Source organism: Eurosta solidaginis, chromosome 3 (genome assembly GCF_040869045.1).
Source record: "Eurosta solidaginis isolate ZX-2024a chromosome 3, ASM4086904v1, whole genome shotgun sequence".
Taxonomy (NCBI): domain Eukaryota; kingdom Metazoa; phylum Arthropoda; class Insecta; order Diptera; family Tephritidae; genus Eurosta; species Eurosta solidaginis.
The window spans coordinates 257974420-257996884 of NC_090321.1; the positions used below are offsets into that span (position 1 = coordinate 257974420).

The following is a 22465-nucleotide window of genomic DNA, read 5'->3' on the forward strand; positions in this document are numbered from 1 at the left end:
GATACCTCAAAATTTACTCAAGTTATCGTGTTATCGGACGGACGGACGGACGAACGGACGGACATGGTTCCATCAAATTTTCTTTCGATCCTGATGATTTTGATATATGGAAGTCTATATCTATCTCGATTCCTTTATATCTATACAACCAACCGTTATCCAATCAAACTTAATATACTCTGTGTGCTCTGCTCAACTGATTATAAAAATCGCCGCTAACTGACGCAAGGATCGAGATATTCCAAAAAAATCGTATTTGTGGTCCGATTTGGTTTCTATTGATAGTCATAAGTCAGACCAACTGAACCTTAAATAAGGTTATGCTGCGCCTCACATTTTTAGATATTTCACGCGCCCAACGCTTTTATTTAATTGTCTGATCAACGCCCTAGATTGATGAGGAGTGTGATGTTTAGTACCTAAAATCTACCTAATTACTGTCTACCTTTTAGTGTTATTATTACTTAGTGTAAGTATTGTTTTCAATAAAACCGTTTAACTCGCACATTTTTTTTTTAATTATTTTATTTACTTTGTTGTTGTTGTGGCTATACAATCCGTGTAATCTATGCAATCCGTGCATGGTTTGCAAAACAACGCGAATCCCTCTATAATGTAATTAACTCAAAGCAGTGAAGTGGTCGCGCCTCTCTTTCCCGCGCTACTCTGGTTGGTTTACACCGCAACTGCGACCGCGTATGTTATTCACACGTCAATTTTAAAATGCAATATGAACATCAGTGATTAAACACAAATCTATAGTCGATTATTGACCTCTTTCATATAACTAACACCATTCACAATATTAAAGCGCTGTTAAGTGTGAAAGGTCATTTCAATTTAATGGATACACTACATGCATTGTCGGCGTGAGCATTTTTTTGTGAAATTCGTCCATCAAGAATTATAACAACGAAAATACGATTCTTATAAAAAATAACTTTCTTCAGAGTTCATATATAAAGCTCGTACAAACGCAAATATTTCATAGTGCAATCCATATTACGTTCAAATCTATCGTGCGTCTAGCATATTTTTCACTTGCTAAATGATAAAATGAGATACAAACAAGTAAAGGTGTCTAAGTTCGGGTGTAACCGAACATTATATACTCAGCGTGAGCTTCAGTTGCACATTTCATTTCAGATAAATTACTTTTCTACATAACACGTGACACCGCCCGTTTGTCTCCCTTTTTTCTCTTACAATAAAACTTGATAAGTGAAATATCATTGATTCAAAACAATTTTTTGCTAAGTTGTAGCTTATTATTCTAGTCTACGCCCCTTTAAAACTTGTTTTATATCTAAGTTGCCGTGGTCTTTTTTATCAGAAATATTTTCTACTATAGGGACAATTTTGTACCCAATTTTAATACGATCCATTCATTTTTCTGCGAGTTATGGCTCCCGAAACATAGAAAATTGCATAATCATAAAAGGGACGGTGCCACGCCCATTTTTTAAAATTTGAAATTTTTCCTATTTATGGTTATAAATCCACTTGGGAAATGAAATACCATTGATTCAAAGCTCTTTTTTGCTTAAAGTAAAGTCAACCTTTCTGCCGAATTTTTTTACGATAGGTTTAACGATTTTTGATTTATGATTAATAACATTTGTAAAATTGATTTTATCACAAGTGGGCTGTGCCACGCCCATTTAAACAATTTTTTCGAATTTTTATCAAAAGTCTCAATATCAGTCCACACGTCAAATTGCAACATTATAGGTTTATTGTTTACTAAATAATCAGTTTTTTTTATTTTCAAAAATATTTTATATATAAAATGTGGGCGTGGTTATCATCCGATTTCGCTCATTTTCAATACCAACCTATTCTGGGTCCAGATAAGCTCGTGTACTAAATTTGTTGAATATATTTCAATATTTACTGAAGTTTTCGTGTCAACGGGCAGACGGACGGATGGACGGACGGACGGACGGACATGGCTCAATCAAATTTTTTTTCGATACTGATGATTTTGATATATGGAAGTCTATGTCTATCTCGATTCCTTTATACCTGTACAACAAACCGTTATCCAATCAAAGTTAATATATTCTGTGTGCAAAGCACGCTGAGTATAAAAATCGTAAAGAAAAGTAGCACAAATAGTTTCGATCTTTAGGAAGTTTTTCTCTTATATATTAACAAAAGTTTGCGTTGTGATGTTAAAATTAATATGAGAACACTAAAAATGGTGAATGGAGTAAACTGGACGGCATTATTGACAATGCTTAATTGGAAAAGAATCTTATATCCCAAGTTTACTTTGTAGGAAACCGAAATAGTACTCATCAACACCTAGGGGCTTAATGACAAAGTCAAGTAACCGCTAGTAATTCTCTAGAATGACAGTATGGCATACGAGCAAAAGAGGCAAGAACTTCGCGAGTTTCTTCGAAAGGAGCACTTTGTGTAAGTAAGTCAAGTAACCGCTAGTAATTCTCTAGAATGACAGTATGGCATACGAGCAAAAGAGACAAGAACTTCGCGAGTTTCTTCGAAAGGAGCACTTTGTGTAACTCTAAGCTTATCTCTCAAAGCAGTATACTGGACCTATGTAGTCATTGTACGCCCTACTTAAAACCTTAGAGCTTTGGTTTGGTGTATAGGTCATTTGCAAAAATTCGAAGGAAATCAGCAAAACGCCTTACGATATAACGCCTACCACCGTTTGAATTGCTAACGAAGGTAGCAGCCTGGTTAACTGATCTGCGAATTAGAGTAATTGATGTTTCGATGCTCAGGACGACCATAAACATGTTTACTATACCATGTAGCTTAATCAGTGTCTGGGAAGGGCAATTTTACCCGTCTGGTTTATTGCATCATGGGGATTTATAATCGTATCGAAATAAGGAAAAAAAGTAGAAATGAGTTCCAAAAAAATAATAATACGATGCATCAAGGTAAAAAAACCTCATTTACTGGTCGAGTAAAAATCTGTTAAGCTTCCACTGTGCCACGAGTACCAAAATAAGAAAGTGAAAAACAACAAAAGGGTGAAAATTCTGCCAAATGTTTTACCAGCAACAAACAACCAACGCTAAAAATTCCCCAATATGAATTTCGGATTATCTGTAAAGGATTAAGACAATTGCAACTTATAAAAGGCATAATAACAACAGAGTGGGACAACATACAACAATACGGAAACAAAAAACATCGTTAGTGTAAAGAGCCTTCGGTTATTGCTAGAAAAACGCAGCAAGCAGGAAAACTAAGAACTAAAAGCTAAAAATAAAAATGTGACAAAAAAAATAAATCAAAGCGAAACGCATTGAAAATAACAAAAAAAAAAGAAAGTTGTCGACACTTCATAGCCGCATTTGTCTTAAGCATTACATTGTTGTTGTCATTTGTGTTGTAGCAGCATGTCTGCAGCATTCCCCATTTTGGTTAAAAGTGTTAAAGGTGCGTGTATCAAAGTGTTGCTGTGCAACATAAACACAAGACATGCCATATACACATAAATACAAATCAGCAGCGCATATTGTTCAAAGTAAGTATCTGTAAATATATTTATACATTGCTTATATGCATATTTACCGTGAATTGTTGTCACATTATAGAGTTTTGGTTGCTGCTTCTACACAGAAAAAAAAAAATAATTCTCTGATTTTTATCGCGCCACAACACAAAAACGTTTGCTTCAATTGAATTTTATTTATCAACGCAATACAGCGGTAAAAGGCATGAATTATTATGCAAAAGAAAATTCTTGTAAATAAATAAATTTTTTTACAAAACATAAAACACCAAAAGAAGAAAAAAATTTGTTGAAAATAAAAAAAAAAAATATATATAAAATTATGCATAAAAATATATTTATATTGTATATTGAGGAAAATGCATTGCTAAGCTCGGCTTAGCTTGGCTTAAGTTGTCTCTAAGGTTTGCATAGCTTCCATAGCTCACAACAAGAGTTCGATGCATTTGCCATGCTGGCTGACTGCTTTAAAAATGCCTTCATTTGGTATTCCGTTTGTCGACGCACGCTTACAATTTCTGTAATTTTTTATAGGCTTTTAATTTTTTCTGCTATTTTTCTGTTTATATTTTTCCAGTGATTTGTAGCATGATTTTATGCGTATTATTTGTGTTCTTTGTTGTTGTTTTTAGTTTTTTTTTTTTTTGTGTTTAACATATTAACATTAAAATGCATAAGGTGTCATCATATAAGAGCCTTGACGCGCATGCAATTGAGTAAAATATATTGTTGCAGTTTTTTTTTTTAATATTTACTTATTGTCGTTGTTGTTATAGCAGTTCCTCGCCCACTCCAATTGGTGCGACCACTAATTGTTATCAATGTCCTCTAACGAGAGTCCAAGGAAACTTTCAGTTTAAACAGGGTTGGACCAAAAAGATAATGGTGTTTCAGGCGTTGGCTCCACATTGTAATTGAAAAGATGCCTGGCGTTATGTGAGAACACATTAAAAGCCCGATATATATACATTGAGTATCCCTTAGTAGATTCTAGATAAATAAGAGTTCAACCTATAACAGTATCTAGATCGCAGTTGAGCTAAGGTGACGCGCGTCTCCCTGGGGTGGTTGCTTTCTTCAGCTGCGAGCGATGAATATTTGTTTTTAAGAACAGGGTTCACCGGGAAATCCTTGACGTAATAGTCCGATGCCTTTTAATACCAAATTTTTAAAGCGCCTTTTCCTGCTCCTCTTTTTCCTACGGCTAAGCTTCAAGTCTCGGAACTAACAGAGAAATCTAATCGATTTTTTTGTTTTTTTGATTAGTTTTGATTAGATATGCTAATCGTCACTAATCGCGATTAGATATTTGATTAGTTCTAATCTAATCAATAAGTAATCGATTTGTATAGCCAACTAATCCTAATTAATCAATTATTCTGCAAAATAAAAGTTTCTAATCCGATTACTAATCATTAGGATTACTAATCATTATTCCCCAGCTATGCTTACAAGTACTTATGTGTAGCCCATGTAGATAGAGGAAATTTATTGGGATTTGGAAGCACATTTTCCATTCCCCTTTTTATGTTATTATTCAGAAAATTCGTATTAATTGTTGTGCAATTAGCAGAGTTTTAAAATGATTGCAATCACTAAGTAAAATAAATAGTGCACTCGCAATCGATTTTTATCATCTATGATTGTCCTTTTAATGATTGTAAAAAATCTACAATCATTTCTGCGTATTTTATTGCAATCATGTTTTGATTCCAATCGTTGATTGCACAATAGGGCGGGTCGATTTGTGGGGAGGCAAAAAAATCGCCCATTGCTCTGTGAAAATCATATTCTAGGGATCAAAATAAGAAACTTTGCCGAAGGAACCATACCTCTAAAACGAATTCTGATGTCTGAGCGATTTTTAAATCAACCCGCCCTATTGCACGATCATCGTTTTATGGTCTACAATCATTTGCCTGTATGTGATAACAGTCACGTGTCTGTTTGAACCGTTGATTGTATAAAAATTGTGTTGAAACCAATCTAAAAGAAAAAAATAATTTTTATTTATTCTTGTTAAATTTATTTTAATGAACACTGTACCAGAATGGTAGTTAGCTATCCCTTGATATCCACGATGTCTTTACTTTCGGGATAAGCACTGACACTCTACTTGCCTCGTTTACAGCCTCATTCCTTTACTACTCTATAGAAATAGCTTCGTCTATCGTAATTAACAATGAGATATACTCTTGGAAGTATAAATTTCTTAATCGTAAGTATTGTAACGAACTTTGGGAATTTTCGATTATTCTGCACCTTCTGTTATAGTTCGAGTCTCTCAAATTTCGAATAAATAGTTCAAATATTCATTATAGAAAAATGTTCTTTATATACAAAACCACTATAGTAGTAGCTCTTCATACTTAATTTACTCACGTACTTCACTTATGTCGCATTAAAATCAAACTGATTGACTTTTCCTCAGCTTGCGCTGCTTTTATGCTCTCAGTTGCCATGTTCGCCTTTTTCTCCTAGGGTCTAGACTTTTCTCCTGTATCTTATATTCACATTTCTCCTCTAGTTATATGCGTGTATATGTGTGAGTAATATCTTCTGATCATAGGTGCTGATGACGTGATATGTGAATCTTTACGTTTCTTCTTCGCTCTAAGCTGCTGACTACTTGTACATGCATATGCGAAATATTCTCTTCGCTCTTAGCTTCGCTGTTTACATGTGTGTGTGGCTGCTTGGTTGCTGTTGTTGTGCACTTACTTACCAGTAGCGTAGTGATGTCTCGCAATGCTAATCTTTGCCACAGCATGCATATACGTACAAACTCAGAGGTGCAAATGATGTATCCAAGTTCAGAATGATTGCAAAAAGAATTTTAGTCGAGTTGATTGCAAACAAAGATTGTATTTTTAACAGTTATTAGATTGTAAATTAATAGGAGATTATAAATATTACAGTCACAAAAGTGACGATCAAATTTGATTATAATCAAATAAGAAGAGCAAATTTTACAGATCTAACAATTATTAACTATACTGTTGAAATGGACGTGATTTCGAATAAAAACCAATTATGGTTGCGTCGCATGAGAGGTTGGGAAAATCGTGTTTCTAAATCACCCATCTAAAAAGCTCATTAGTAAACAATGAAAATCAAATAGAATCTTGCGGCGCAACAGACTCAACGTTCATAGAGCATGATAGGCAGTCCTTAAGGATCACCTCTTGTGTTGATAACTTGAGCAAAAAAGTGCTTAAGCGTCTTTGGAATTTTACAGTCCTTACAACTACGCTAATCTTTAATTCCAGACAATAAAGTCTATTTGGTTACACAATGAATCCTTGTAGTCCAAAATCACACCCAAGTCATTGATTTTATATGGCTTACTTACTTAATTGGCGGTTAACCCTTTGTACAGATTTGGCCGTCCGACACCAGTTGCTAACACCAATGGCATTTAAATCGTTTTTCAACTGGTCCTACCAGCGGAGTGGGGGAACACTCTCGTGCCCTATTTCTGCTTGCGGTTTCTGATAAGTATACCTTCTTGGCCGAAGCAGCATTTTTCACTATCATAACATGGCGGCCACCGTGGTGTGATGGTAGCGTGCTCCGCCTACCACACCGTATGCCCTGGGTTCACACCCCGGGCAAACCAACATCAAAATTTTAGAAATAAGGTTTTTCAATTAGAAGAAAATTTTTCTAAGCGGGGTCGCCCCTCGGCAGTGTTTGGCAAGCACTCCGAGTGTATTTCTGCCATGAAAAGCTCTCAGTGAAAACTCATCTGCCTCGCAGATGCCGTTCTGAGTCGGCATAAAACATGTAGGTCCCATGCGGCCAATTTGTAGGGAAAATCAAGAGGAGCACGACGAAAATTGGAAGAAAAGCTCGACCTTAGATCTCTTCGGAGGTTATCGCGCCTTACATTTATTTATTTTTTAACATGGCTTAGGCAGCGTAGCAGCTGTGTTTTAATAAGTTGGACTATGTTGATGTCTGCATTAACCTTGTACAGCTCATCAATGTAGTTTTTTTTCGTATTGTATAAGGGGCTTTAAAGTCGACGAAGATGTCGTGTGCGTCAATTATTTTTTCACGGGTTTTTTCAAGATTTGACGCATATTGAACAATGCGAATGCCAGGACCTTATAAGCAATATCAAAAAGGCTTGTTCCGCGATAGTTGATGCAGTTTGCACCAACTCGCCGACATATTTGATTAACTCGGCAAGCAATCCATCAGCATTCGCGGCATATATTTAGCTATATAAAAACCTTCAAAAAAGTTCCAGGTTCAAGTCACGGGACAAATCACATAAAAAACATTTTACAAATTTTTTTGAGGAGAAACTCGGCCTTTACATTATTTAAAATGAGTAAATTTAAAAATTATTATATAAGCACAGAAACACATAAGACTTTATACTTCAATATGGCACTCTATATCTGTCTACATATGCATCAGCAAATTACGCCCACCAAGTTCGTGTCTTAAGTCTTTTGTCTCATTACTGTCTGGCTGCGCTTGGGTGTGTGAAGCACTTAATTTTTAAGTAATCCAAACAAATAACTGGTTTATGAGATATTGTATTTTGACACGAAACTGCGTTAAGTCAAAACAACAATAACAATAATAATAAAAAATGCAACAAAGATAAAACATTAAAAATGAGGTTACACCTAAAAAATTAATAATCATAAAAAATTAAGTGTTGGTTAGTAGATTGTTGCATTGAATTTGGAATGCAAAGAGAAACAGGAAGAAAAAACTAAAATAAAACAAAGTGTGCATGCAAAATTTTGCATATTTTGTTATTTTTAAATGGTACTTGCTTTGATGACGCTACATTAAAAAAAAAAATGCATATGCTAGTCTTAGATCTAATAACATAATCTAGTCATATGCAATTTCAACATAACTGAACCTGAGCAATATGTTTGTTTTCTTTTTTGTGGTTTGGGAGGGAAAATGCTTATAGCACAATAATTACTAACGTCGCAGCAACCGCGTGTCCCTAGACTAAAAACCACCCCATATGTAACTGTCGCCCACGCCGGGACCGCTTTCGTATCTTAAGACCCTTCTGTTGTTCCCGTGTCGACGTCCCGCTTTTTTGCTCTGAGTGTGGTTTCTACAAAGTAACTTATTTGTTGTCGTTCTTCTGCGTCACTCAGTATTTTTGCTGTTGTATTATCGACAGAGATTTGGTGGACTCTTTCCTCTGGTATTTTTCAGTTCTGGCTCCATTGCGAGTATTCTAATAAAGTGTGCTTATCATCGTTTTCGTCATCGTTTCAGCCTTGATTGCATTTGGATATAGTAGTAATTTACCTCGCCGAAGCTTCTGGGACTACATGCTCCAACATCTGCTATTAGTTTCGCTGTACATCTGACTCGCTGTTCATTATCCCAATCTAAAGGTTTGTTTCCTGCTCCCTTTGCTAGTAAGTCCCATGAGGTTTTAATCCGTTTGCTTTTTTGTTTCCCATGCCTTTCTTCTTCCTAGCGCTAATAGGTCGATGGGAATAGTTGCGCTTATCTCTTGTACGACTGGAGGCTATTCTAATAGCTGATGTTCACTGTACAGCTGCTGGAAGCCTACAACGATTTCGCATTTTGAATTTGCGCTAAATATGTTGGGCGGGAGTCTAACCTTACTCCTAAATAGTTGTCTACCTTCTTTGATGTGATATTTCCTAAGAAGGTTTTAAAGCTAACACCTTGTTGTTGTATATTCTTTTTTTGTTTTTTTTTTTTTTTTTGTTAGCAATATTTCTCCACTTTTTTCCACTGCCAACTGGAGTGCGCGAGTCTAGCCACTGCTTTGTGCGTATCATGATAGTAACTCAGCCTGTTTTTTCTTTGTTTTGGGTTGTAGGGAGTGCCAAGCAACGTCATGTGCGTATCAAATTAGAAATGAATCATCAGGCATTTCATGAACGAAATTTTTATCGTAACTGGCGTTCCACAACTCAGAACCAAGATATGATACCTGTGCTGCTCCGCATGTGACTTTGTTGATACGTGTAGCATATGAGGTTTGATATATAAAGCTCACTGAGATAGCTTCTGATGAGGGGCTGAAGCTAGTAAAGTATTTGGAATCGCTGCTCTAATGCGTTCAGTAAGTCCACGCATCTCGCGTCTTCGAAAGCCTCTCCTCGCTTCGATTCAGAATCAACTCGCTCTGCTACTTCTACGATTGTAAAGACGTCTGCAAATGCGCCTAATGTGCATTTTCTGGCCCCCAAGTCATGCTGCCTTGGTGATAGTTCTTGTTGTTGTTGTTGTTGTAGCGATAAGGTTGCTCCCCGAAGGCTTTGGGTAGTGTTATAGATGTGATGGTCCTTTGCCGGATACAGATACGGTACGCTCCGGTACCATATCACCATTAAGGTGCTAGCCCGACCATCTCGGGAACGATTTATGTGGCCACATTAAACCTTCATGCCATTCCCTCCCTCCCCAGAACCTCGTCCGTTAGTGAAACAGGATTCGCCGCCGATAGGTGAGGTTGACAATTGGGTTTGGAGAAGCTATATATTGCGCTGGCAACCTGACGGGTTGCGCTACACAGCCCCTTGAATCTGGTATTTTAGTCGCCTCTTACGACAGGCATACCTACCGCTGGTATATTCTGATCCCCTAACCCACTGGGTTGTGATAGTTCTTCTGATTGGTCTATGGCGCCTGCGATACGTGGTTTTAGAAGCCTTTCAAAAAGTTATCCGTCTGTGTTGAGCATGCATAACAGCCGGTATGCTGATAGTGAATTCGGTTCTCTCTTGCCTGTACCACATAATCAAAGCTGCTTCTTTTACAATGCTCGTGGAACAATCCGTCCTTTTAGTCATGCTGTTAAATATGTTTACACCTCAAATCTTTTTTTTTTGTATATCAAATAGCTAATTTTTTTTCTAATTTTTTCTGAAAGCCAACTTATCTCAAACGACAATTTAACACCTGTTAGTGATAATTTTGATAACGAAAACGCATTTCATTAATACAAATGTAAAATGAAACGGGCATTCAACCAGCCAACCTTTAAATATGTAAAACTCAAATTTTTGCTGCAGCACCATTTGGCAAAATTCGAAAATTTATTTGCATGACACCATACAGAAAAAAAAATAATGAAAAATCACCAAAACATGTTTACAAATCGTCGCACACTTATCAGCAGCGCATAAGCATATAAATAAAATACAAATTAGATTTGTTTATTTCTGCATATTTTTTCAGTAACACGATTTGTGTGCTTTTGTCTGACTCTTAAGCTTATCCATATTTGATTGCAGCTGACTTTCGTACCACCACCATACGCGCTGTCTCGGGTATTTTTTTAGGTTTATTTGTTTTTCTTTTTTTACAAACCTTTTTATTTGAGAAATAAATTGTCAACTGGTTTTGTTGGTTTTAATCTATGGTTTAACATCGACAATCGCTTAATTGACTAATGTTCAGTTGATGCAAATATGAGAGTTGGAAAAAAAAATGTTTAATAGCTTTGTTTAAACGTTTAAATGCAGCTTAAGCGATGATTGCCAGTACGACGGGTGGTAATTCCAGTAGCTTAAATTAATTTTGTATAGATTGTAGTGATTACTAAATGCTAACAAGATTGTGTTAAGGGGGAGGATATACGTCTTTTGACTATGGAAGGCTTGCCTTTTTATTGCTAAAAAAAGAAGCGTAAGTACCATATGCTCGTGAAGTTTGGGGTATGCCTAGAAAGTAATGTATTTAAATTTTCTAGAGCTCGGCAAAGCATTGATGCTTAACAACAACAGAAACAGCTTTGCTATAAACAAATAGTTGCGTGCTTTATGAGAAAAACTTGGTAGCCTTCTTATCGTTAACAAGCGATATCACCAATTTATTGTTCTACTATCGGCTTATTGTTTACAGCGAACTATTATTATCGACTTATCGGTTTGTTATCGGCTTGTTATCGCCAAGTCATCGTTTTCTAGTCCTTTCATAGTTGGGGTCGAATTTATAGTTGCTTTTTATCGTTCCACATTTCATAACAAGCCGATGAATCATCGATACTGGGCCGGTAACAAATTGATTACACTTTCCATATCAAATATATAACTTTTTGTTAAAAAGTCGATAACACGCCCATAACGAATTGGTAACACTCCAAAAAAATCGATAAGTTTTCGAAAAATAATAAATCGATAACTTTAACAATAACAAATCGGTAACTTTTTGTTAATAAACCCAGAAAAAATCGTACATTTTCGATAACAAGTCGATAACACGCCGCCACCTGAAAAAAGAACGCTGTCTACAGTGATACATATGTATGTGAGCGTTGTTGTGTATCGGAAGTGTGAGGAGAGAAGCAAATTGCAACGTAAAAAAAAAATAAAGATTACCAGCGTGAGGGCGAAATGTTCAGAGCCTGAATAAGAGGAGTAATGGTCAAAAAATCTGCCAGAAAATTCGGCGAATGTCAGGGAGTTTCAAAACCTGAACAAAACCTTGAAGAACCGACAGTAGCAATCTTGTAACAAACATACAAGAAATACTTGAGTTATGATGATGAACGCCTCTACTCATTGGTATATAGAAAGAAGATGATAAACTCAATATCACAATCCCCGACTACAGAATATATATTCCGACATCCAATTATGATAAAGTGAGAAAGAAATATCATAGCTAAAATATGACAAGGTGCTGGTTAACGACGGACCACCCGCCGAGCTATTGAAATACAGAGGCGAAGAGCTGGTAAGGTGAAACATTCCTATGTAAAATATGGTCTCAAGAGCGTATTCCTCTGCTCAAGACACAAGAAAGTCAATCCCGTAATCGACGGTAATTTTCGCGCAGTCAGTCTGTTTCATAACGCATATAAGGTTCTATTTGGCAGCTGGGGCGAAAGGCAAAAGTCAATGAGCTGATTGGTTCCTGTGCGACCTATGTAAATTACTACAGACCGATTCTTTACGATACGCCAAATCCTGGAGACGATTAATGTTGAGACAACTGTTGACTTCAAGTGCAGGACCTCTCTAAGCAATTCGAAATTCAACCAAGCTTCAAACAAGACGCTCTTTCGTGCGAGTTTCTTTAGAATGTCACAATAAATATGTTGTTGCAGAAAATCTATTTAATTCCATGTCCATAATGGCTCCATAAATTTCCAAGTTTTTGTGTATAATTAGTTCATCTGGTATCTTAACTATCATACCCTATCCTTCAGAATCAGCAGCCGGCTTTAAGTGTACGCTATTTGATCTATGCAGAAATGCATACTATGTAAATGATCAATCCAGTTTAGAAAGATGCAGACTTTGTTTGTACTTAACTTGTAACCACTTTTTATATAACATACTTTTCTAATCCAATCACGTAATAAAGTATATTTACGCCAATTATAATATTTTTCCCCCATATTGCCATATTATTTATATAAATTTTATAAATATTCATTGAATATCTTGTTAGTCAAGTGAGAGTGCGAAATATTTTGTCGTAAGCGTCCATTTAACGCGCAAAATCAATAACAACCAAACCAATGACCAACGGGAGCATTGCGGTTCAAGAAAAAGCAATCAGATGCGTCTTAACTCATCCGACACGCCACCGCAGCAACAGCAAGTAATTTCTAATTGCCTCGAAGCGCACAACAAGTCAAATATAGTTTTGTTGCTATACAAGTCATTCTTTTTGTTTCTTGTAATTACACATTTTTTTCTTACTATCTTTTTAATTAAATTTCCAGTTACAAGTAAGGCAACGACTGATGTTGTAGTTGTGTTTTGTTGCAGCTCCAGTTTTTTGTCTGTTTGCTTGCTCTTCATAGGCAACCGTTTTGTTTATTACAGGCGCTGTAACTCCATATTTCCCCCTCTTTTATATAAAACCAGGTTAATTGCGAGCTTCCAGTAAAGCATGGCACAACGGCCTAACTAAAAGTACATAAATAGTTGCTATATCTAACACCGTTGCCGTGAATCATTTCAGAGGTATGTGGTATGTGTAGGTGAAATTAAAGCAACAACAACGAATGTTTCATCTACTTACGGCGACTCTTTCACTTTATATGTGTGTTGTATGCATGAAGATATAATCATATATGAACAAGTACACATTAGGCAGGGGCGTATGTACATTAGGGTGTACTTTATTTTACAATTTAGGCTACCGAAGTACGCCTTAATCTACGAATAGTCGTTTGGCTACTTAAAGCCTAGTATTGAGCTTTCAGCTAAAGTCGCTGAGAAAAGCAACATTCAACTAACTATCATTGACTTTGAGTTATTATGCAATTTATAAATTTTCGGCGTAAAAGTTTTCCTCCTCCCAATGAGGAAGACCCCAATGCATATCGAAATCTATATTGCTTTTGGCTTGAAAAATACACAAAATATTTTCATATTTTAGGAGTCAATTTCTCTTCCTCGTAGTTACAAGAATACTAGCAAAACGAAGAACAGTAAGGAAAAACAGAAAACCGAGCTGATATGATCAAAAGAGAAAGATGGTAACTAAAGAGAAAAGGAAACACGAAAAAGTACAAAAGAAGGACAAGAAAAATATGAAAACGGACGACGAAATAAAAGAGAATGATAAAAGTAAAGATACGGATAATAGAAAAGATAGAGACAAAAATAAGAACAAAGATAGAGAGCAGAATCAAAGCAAGAGAAAATGCAAGTGGAAATTAATGAACAAAACAAAGGAAAATCAACATAAAGAAAAGAAGAACGGGGAGTAAAAAGTAAAAATGAGAGAAAAAAGTGGATACAAAGTGTTAAAATAATAGGAAGAGAAAGAGAAAGCGAGAGCTAAGTTGAAAGAGAAGAGTAAGCTAAAATTAAAGATAAAGAGAAACAGAAAAAGAAACAGATTGATTATGAGAAAGATAATGACACAAACTAGGATTTAGGGAAGCAGGAATAGAACGAAAATAAGAGAAAAAAAGAAGATATGGAGAGGATGATGGAGAGAAAAATAGGAGAAAGAACAGAAACAGAAAAAAAGAGGCGAAAAGCATAGGGAAAAAACAAGAGAAATGAGAAATGAGAAAAAAAAACTTAAAAAAATAGAATGAGAAGAAAAGGAAGAAGAGTTTTTTTTATCTTAAAGGGAAATCAAGGAAAAGATAAAGAGAAATTAAAAAAGGGAAAATACACATATGAAATGGAAATGCAAACGAAAGGGTTTTAAAAGAAAGAGACAAATTTAAATAGAGAAAAAGAAATGGAAATCAAAGGAAAACTGAAATAGAGAGCGAAAGCGAAGGAAAATGTACAAAAAATAAACGTATAGGGAAGAAAAAGCAGAATACAAGGAAGGTAGTGGCAATTGACAACGATGACTATCAAGCCAACCTAATAAAACCGCACTGCGTTTTTTAGCGCTCGCAAACAACCAGCGTTTTTTGCTCTAAGCGAAATAAGTATGCGTTACGATAATGTAAAGCATGTATGCAAACGTCAAATCTAAATGTCACGCAGAACAAAAATTGTAAATCGAGTTAGGTTTTCACGCAGCAAATTCAATTTCGGTTTCTATCATACAAGTTGTATGTGCATGAGACATTTTTGACAGAAAATGACTTGCGCGCGTTTATATTAGGTTGGCATGTATGATAGACTGGATCGATTTATTAACCTATATCGCGCCATCGATTTTTCGATAGGATTTGGACTCAGGAAAAAAAGTTCCACTACGCATACCCAAAAAAATAATTTTCGAGCCTGCAAAAAAAAAATGGCGAAAGGGTAAATTTTTCGACCAAAACCCAAAAAATATTTTTTTTCTCCAAAAAGCTGTTATCGCCAACGTTTTTACAACAGTTTTTGAAACAAAAAAAAATAAATATTTTTTGGGTTTTGGGGAGTGTTTTGGTCGAAAAATTTACCCTTTCGCCATTTTCTTTTTGCAGGCTCGAAAATTATTTTTTTGGGTATGCGTAGTGGAACTTTTTTTCCTGAGCCCAAATCCTATCGAAAAATCGATGGCGCGATATAGGTTAACTTTCGTCAATACAAATCGACCCAGGTTAATGTATGATAATGATGATGGTTATGAGATAATGTTAATGATGGTGGAACAGCTAACTCACATTAAATCGAAATTGTGTGGATTGTTATTGAGATATCGATTAAATGCAGAATATTATTCAAATGCTTTGATTTACAGCTTGCAAAGTATTTCAATTTTCTTCTTTCAACCTTCCTATACTCGCGCCAATTATTGTAACATCTATACTAGTGTACATTCTCACAGACCGATAGTTCATAGCCCCTACAATATATTTCTTTACATACCTTTTTTTTAAATATTATAATTATTTAAAAATGTAGGGTATAGTGAAACAAAATAGTGTGCATAGTACTTCATTTATTAATTTTTTTACAGACTTTCTGTCTATCACAAATCTGTCTTCAAAAATAAAATCTGAACTTCTTCTTAAAAACAAAATTAACTTCTTAATAATAATAAAAAGATGATAAAAAAATTTTTAAGGACTACCTTTATATAAATGGACCAAAAAATAGAAGGCAATTTTTCCTTTAATACAGACATATTCTTGTTGAATTTTGACTAAAAAACTTTAACAATAGCTCTTGTAAGAATTTTCGGATTTAAAACTATAAAGGTGGAGCGCAATCTTTCAATTTAAGGCAAACCATGTACTTGGGATTAACTAATTGATTATTTAAAATTTAAACACGCGCTCTACCTTTTTAATTTTAAATCCAAAAATTCTTTTAAAAGAGCTATTGTTAAAGTTGTTTAGTCAAAACTCAACAAAACTAGGACTATCTACTAAGATTGTCTGTATTAAAGGAAAAATTGTCTTCTATTTTTTGGTCTATTTATATAAAGGTAGTCCTTAAAATTTATTTTATCATCTTTTTATTTTCAAATTTTAGTACTGCCTACAAAAAGGCAATTGCAATTTTCATTATTAATTTAAGTAATTCCTAAGTGAACATTCTTATCTTTATTTATTTGTTCAAAATAGCTACCCGTTCTTTGGCGTTACTCGGACGTACTACGTCTATATCTATATTCGGCTTAGGTGACTCTAGAAAGATGTATGTGTGCTACATATAAATCGGTGAATTATTATAGCTGTTCGATGTTCTTGATATAAGTGGAGCGGGTGATTCGCACAAAGAGGATGAATGTGCTGAATGATTCTTGTTGGCGATTATTCTCATAATTGGCGAAGCTGGATAGTGCAACGAGGTGGAATTCTACAATGCCTGCAACACTCAGCAGGCTAGCCATGAAGTTATGGCCTAATCTTCTAAGTAGATCGACTTATGCGTTACGCAGCTCAAAGTTTTTGGTCAAACATTGCACTGTCACAGAGTTTTAAACTATATTTCAGGTTTCAAGTCTCTAGATATCCAGGAATTTAGTTAAAAATCGATTTCAAACTTCCCAATTTAAAGCTTGTTTTCTCTGACTTACGGCCCAAGTTTCATGTCTCTAGCTCATCGGGAAGTTACTCGAAAGCCGATCGCAAGATTCCCCCCGTTTCTAAAGGATTTGCAGTTATATTGACTAGCGCGCCGCCTAGCGGAACTTTGTTTTCGATAAGTTGTATTGTCACCGGGCCTTTAACTAAGTGCAAGTTTCAAGTCTCTAGGTAACCGCGAAGTTAGTTAAAAATGGATTGAAAATTCCCAAATTAAAATTTGTTTTCTTACTATCTTGATACGCGTGCCACCTAGCGAATTTTTTTTGATCGAATGTTGCATTGTCACCGGATTCTGACCCACGGCCTAAGTTTCAAGTCTCTAGCTCACCGGCAAGTTACTCAAAATCGATAGCAAGATTCCCCTCGTTTTTCAGGGATTTGTAGTTATCTCAATTAGAACGCCACCTAGCGGAACTTTGTTTTCTATAAATTGTATTGTCACCGGGTCTCGAACTATGTGCTTAGTTGCAAGTCCATAGGTAACCGGGAAGTTGGTTAAAAATGGATTGAAAGATTCCCAAATTAAAATTAATTTTCCTAATATCTCGATCCATGCGCCACCTAGTGGAATTTTTTTGATAAAATACGGCATTGTCACCGGGTTCTGACTTACGGCTCAAGTTTCATATCTTCAGCCACCGAGAAGTTACTCAAAAATCGATTGCAAGATTCACCTTGTTTCTTATTTCACTTAGCGCGCCACCTAGCGGACTTTTTTTTTTGTAAACTGTATTCTCACCAAGCCTCGAACTGTGTGCCAAGTTTCAAGTCTCTAGGTCACCGGGAAGTTAGTTAAAAATGGATTGAAAGATTCCCAAATAAAAAATAATTTTCTAATATCTCAATCTATGTGCTACCTAGTGAAATTTCTTGGATTAAATATTTCATTGTCACCGTGTTCTGACTTACGGCTCAAGTTTCATATCTCCGGGAAGTTACTCAAAAATCGATTGCAAGATTCCACTCGTTTTTCAAGGATTTGTAGTTATCTCAATTAGCACTTCACCTAGCGGAATTTTGTTTTCTGTAAATTGTATCGCCACCAAGCCTCGAATCAAGTGCCAAGTTTCAAGTCTCTATGTCACCGGGAAGTTAGTTAAAAATGGATTAAAATATTTCGAAATTAAAATTTGTTTCCTTACAATCTCGATCCGGGTGCCACCTAGCAAATTTTTTTTTGATCAAGTGTTGCATTGTCGCCGGGTTCTGATCCACTGCCCAAGTTTCAAGTCTCTACCTCACCGCCAAGTTACTCAAAATTCGATCGCAAGATTCCCCTCCATTTTCAGGGATACTCGATCCATGCGCCACCTAGCGGAATTTTTTTGATAAAATATTGAATTGTCACCGGCTTCTGACTTACGGCTCAATTTTCATATCTCCAGCTCACCGGGAAGTTACTCAAAAATCGATCGCAAGATTTGTAGTTATCTCACTTAGCGCGCCACCTACCGGAATTGTGTTTTTTTGTAAATTGCATTGGCACCAAGCCTCGAACTGTGCGCCAAGTTTCAAGTCTCTAGGTCACCGGGAAGTTTAGAAATGGATTGACAGATTCCCAAATAAAAACTAATTTTCTTAATATCTCGATCCATGCGCCACCTAGCGAATTTTTTTTGATGAAATATTGCATTGTCACCGGGTCTGACTCATGGCTCAAGTTTCACGTCTCTAGTTCACCGGGAAGTAACTTAAAAATCGATTGCAAGATTCCCTGCGTTTTTTCAGAGATTTTCGTTTATCTCGATTCGTCTACCACTTGGCGGCATTTTGTGTTCCACGAATTGTAGTGCCATCGACTCGCAGAATATGTGCTAAGTTTCAAGTCTCTGGATCGCCGAGAAGTTAGTTAAAAGTCGATCACAAAATTTCCATTTTAAAATTAATTTTCTATATTTCTCGATCCGTGCGCCACTTAGCGAATTTTTTTTCTTTACTTGCATTGTAATGTCTCCCATATCAGAACTACGTTCTAAGTATCAAGTGTCTAGCTCAGCGGGAAGTTACCGAAAAAGACTTTTCCGTGGGTCAAAAATTCGTATGGAAATGAGGTGACAAACATGAAAGGGACTTAATATAAAGGTATAAAAAAATACATATCAAAGTATATATTTATCTATGTTTGGCTTAGTTTTGAGCATCACCATAACAACCAGGGCATACTCGCGTCGGTCTCACGGACCGATTGGCGCCGAATGCTACAACACCTACGCTTCGCACGAACGCACAGCATGCACTAAAACGAAGTAAGCCACAAGGCCGACAGCTATCATAGAGCACTGCTTCTCCAGAATTTGGTGCGTAAAAATTATTACGAAAATGTGTTTCGTAGATCTCAGAGACAAATGCGCGAGTATAAGAAGGTTAAATCTGTGTGATGCCACGCGCATTTGCCAAAATTTAATAAATTTCTTAAATCAACCCACGAAGAGCATGTACATTATGTCGGACAGTCAGGCGGCCTTACATGCGTGCCTTACAATTCTACACAGTTACATCTAAGCTAGTGGATGACTGCATTGATATTCTTAATTTCCTGGGAGCCAAAAACAAGGTGTTGTTGGGATGAGTTCCCGGACATCAGGGACATGAAAATACTATAGCAGCATTTTATGGTCCAGAGGCCTTTTGTGGACTCACAACCATAAGTAACGGGGAAACAAAACAATTCAGACGTCCCTGGATTGACTGCGCAGGGCAAAGACAAGCCGAGCTGTTTATACTTCCGGCAACGAAAGTATCAGCCAAACTCATTAATCTAAGCAGGGAGGACCTAGCAACTCCCACTGGGTAACTGCGGTATGTGATATCACCTCAGTAAGTTAAATATATCTGATACTAACATTTGTCGTTTCACACTCTCTTCGAATGCCTCGCTCTGGTAAGGCAGAAACTCTCCCATCTAGGTAGTGTGACTCTTAATTCCTATGCGATATGGAGTAAAAATCCTGAAGAGGTACTCAAATACATCAAAAGCATTCACATACAAAATTAGGCTGAAAGGTCATGCACAATAGATCTTCACAAAGGTTGCAGTGCTTCCAGGCCTAATAATAATAATAAATCAACCTACTCATCAAGTTCATCATTTCATTAGTATACGGCAATGAATTACCGCATTTTTCCAATTTTTCGAAATTTTCGATATCCTATTTTTCAATACCAATCTATTCTGCATCCAGACAAGCCAGTATTCTAAATGTCGTAATAGTATCTTAATTTTAATAAAATGTTTCGTATTGATGAAGGGACAAACGCATATGGATCAAGCAGAACCCCTTTCAATGCTGATAATTTTTATATAAGGAAGTCCACATCCATCTTGTTTATCCAACCAAAGTTATGTACCCAGCCTTTGTAAAATAAGAGTAAGAGTAGCAGTAGGAGTAAGAGTAGGAGTTAGAAATAGAGAAAGTGCAAGAATAAAACTAATAGTGAGAGTAAAAGAACGAGAAAGCTAAAATATGAGAAAGTTAAATGAAAAAGAAAGAAAAAAGAAATGGGAAGGGGAAGGAAAACATTGAAAGAGAAAGCGAAAAAAAACAATGAAAAGCAAGAAAAATATAAAGGGAAAGGAAAAATAAATAAAGAATTTTAAAAAGAAAAAGGAAAAAATAATAAAAGCAAAATAAAAAGAAACATAAAGTAAAAGAAAGAGGTATGAAAAGTGAACAAGATAATAATAATAGTAGGATAAAGAAAAGGAACTGAATAGAAATAGAAGGGAAAATCCCAAATAAAGGCGAATATAAAAAGAAAATTGAGAGCAAAGCGAAAAAATACACACCAGCAATACCTAAAAACAGTGAACTTTATTTATCACTTACTATAGCAACACAATTGTAACACTTAACTGTACTTCACAGCACATTATTTACAACGGAATAATATCAAACTTACCATCATGTGTTGGTGTAACGCCTCTTATGTCGCGCCGGAGTGTACTAAAGTTTCACATTTGCCCGCTTCTCCGAGTATCGCATATCGCGCTATCGAATACTTCTCTGGTGCATCAGGCGCTCCCATTTTACTTCTGGTTATTGCCCCCATAACCGGAAGACTTACATTTTCTGCGTATATTTTTGAACGTAGCTAACTTTGTCGTTATTGTTGTAGCAACTTTCGCGTTACTTGACAACGTTTGTCAAAGTTTTTACCTTTTTTTTTCAAATATTTATTGACAATTTTTTTTATTTGGTCACAACAATCTTTGTTACGTTATACACGCGCGGGGCACGAGCACAGAACGAGCTCGATCGTTTCCTCCTCCAACCGCACTTCCTACATCTGCTATCACTGACCAAGCCTAATTTAAAGCATGCGACGCCAGAAGGCAGTGTCTAGTCAGAATACCTGTCATGAGTCTACAGTCCTCTCTTTTTAATGACTAGAAGCAACTTTGTTAGTCTAAGGTTGTAAGACGTGCACATAATCTTCGACACTTTACAGCCCCGCGCTTGAACCCACGCCTTTCCTGCTTGGTCGATCATGTGCACCTCTCGCCTTCGTTTAATCTCGCCCAATCTAATTGGGACGTCTACGAAGCAAGCTTCAAGGGATGTGCCCTTTTTAGCTAGTTCATCCGCTTTTTCATTCCCATCTATTCCCATATGCCTTGGGACCCAATATAGATGTATGCTTCTCCCTGTCCCGATTCACTCCAGGGACTGCTTACACTCCAATACGCATTTAGATGCTGTGGTATGTGAGATTGTTGCCTTAATTGCTGCTTGACTGTCAATATAAAAGCTAGCATGATTGCAGCTTGGGCTATTTTCTTCCAGGGTTTCTACTGCTTTGGTTACGGCTACTATTTCCGCTTGGAAAACGCTACAGTAATCCGACAGCCTGTAGGATCTGTTTATTTCTGGATCAGCACAGTATACCGTAGACCCTACTCCTTCCACTACTTTGGAACCATCTGTGTACACATGTATCGCCACGTTCGCCATTTGAGCACCCTTCCGCCAACCGTCCACCTCTATTGTGGCCTTAAGATCGCCCTCGAAGCGCAGATAGGGAATCAGGTAGCTTAGACTAAGTTTGCTTAAACTCTAGTCAAATTTAAACTCAAGTTAAACTACTGAGCAGTTTCATAGCCACAGTTAAGACCGCCTTTTGGGGTAGGCTTTGTTGTGCGGCAACATTGGTTTTTTATTATACATTGAAAAAAAATTCTCCAGCGAAATATATATCTAATTCCGGAGGTGATATCCAACATCATTATTTAATTCTTTTTCAACCGAATAGTTCTCGAGTTGATAGCCAACTTCATTCTCCAATCACTATCCAACCATTGAGAAATTTTGTAAAATTTAGAGTTCTCGAGTTGATCTCCAACGCTATTATCATTATTATCCAACCTTTGAGAGCTTTTGGGAAATTTACAGTTCTCAAATTAATATCCAACCCATTTCTCCAGTTGATACATTGGATATAGAGTTGAGGTGGAGTCGAAAAAAAATTTCCAAGGTGTTACCACCAAAACCAACAGCTGTTATTATGAGAAACAAACACTAGATTGTTGGCAGTAATGATACGTAATT

General features: G+C 36.3%; 1 protein-coding gene across 10 annotated transcripts in view; it reads left to right on the forward strand.

The window, feature by feature from the left end:
* Window positions 1-22465, forward strand: part of pk (prickle) — a 601495-nt gene that overhangs the window by 334790 nt on the left and 244240 nt on the right. The window contains exon 2 of one of the 10 annotated variants that reach the window (XM_067776087.1): window positions 2916-3508. The exons of the other annotated variants lie outside the window; for them this stretch is intronic. The gene's annotated coding sequence lies outside the window, so the exon portion shown is untranslated. The remainder of the gene's footprint in view (window positions 1-2915; window positions 3509-22465) is intronic. 10 annotated transcript variants of the gene reach the window in all.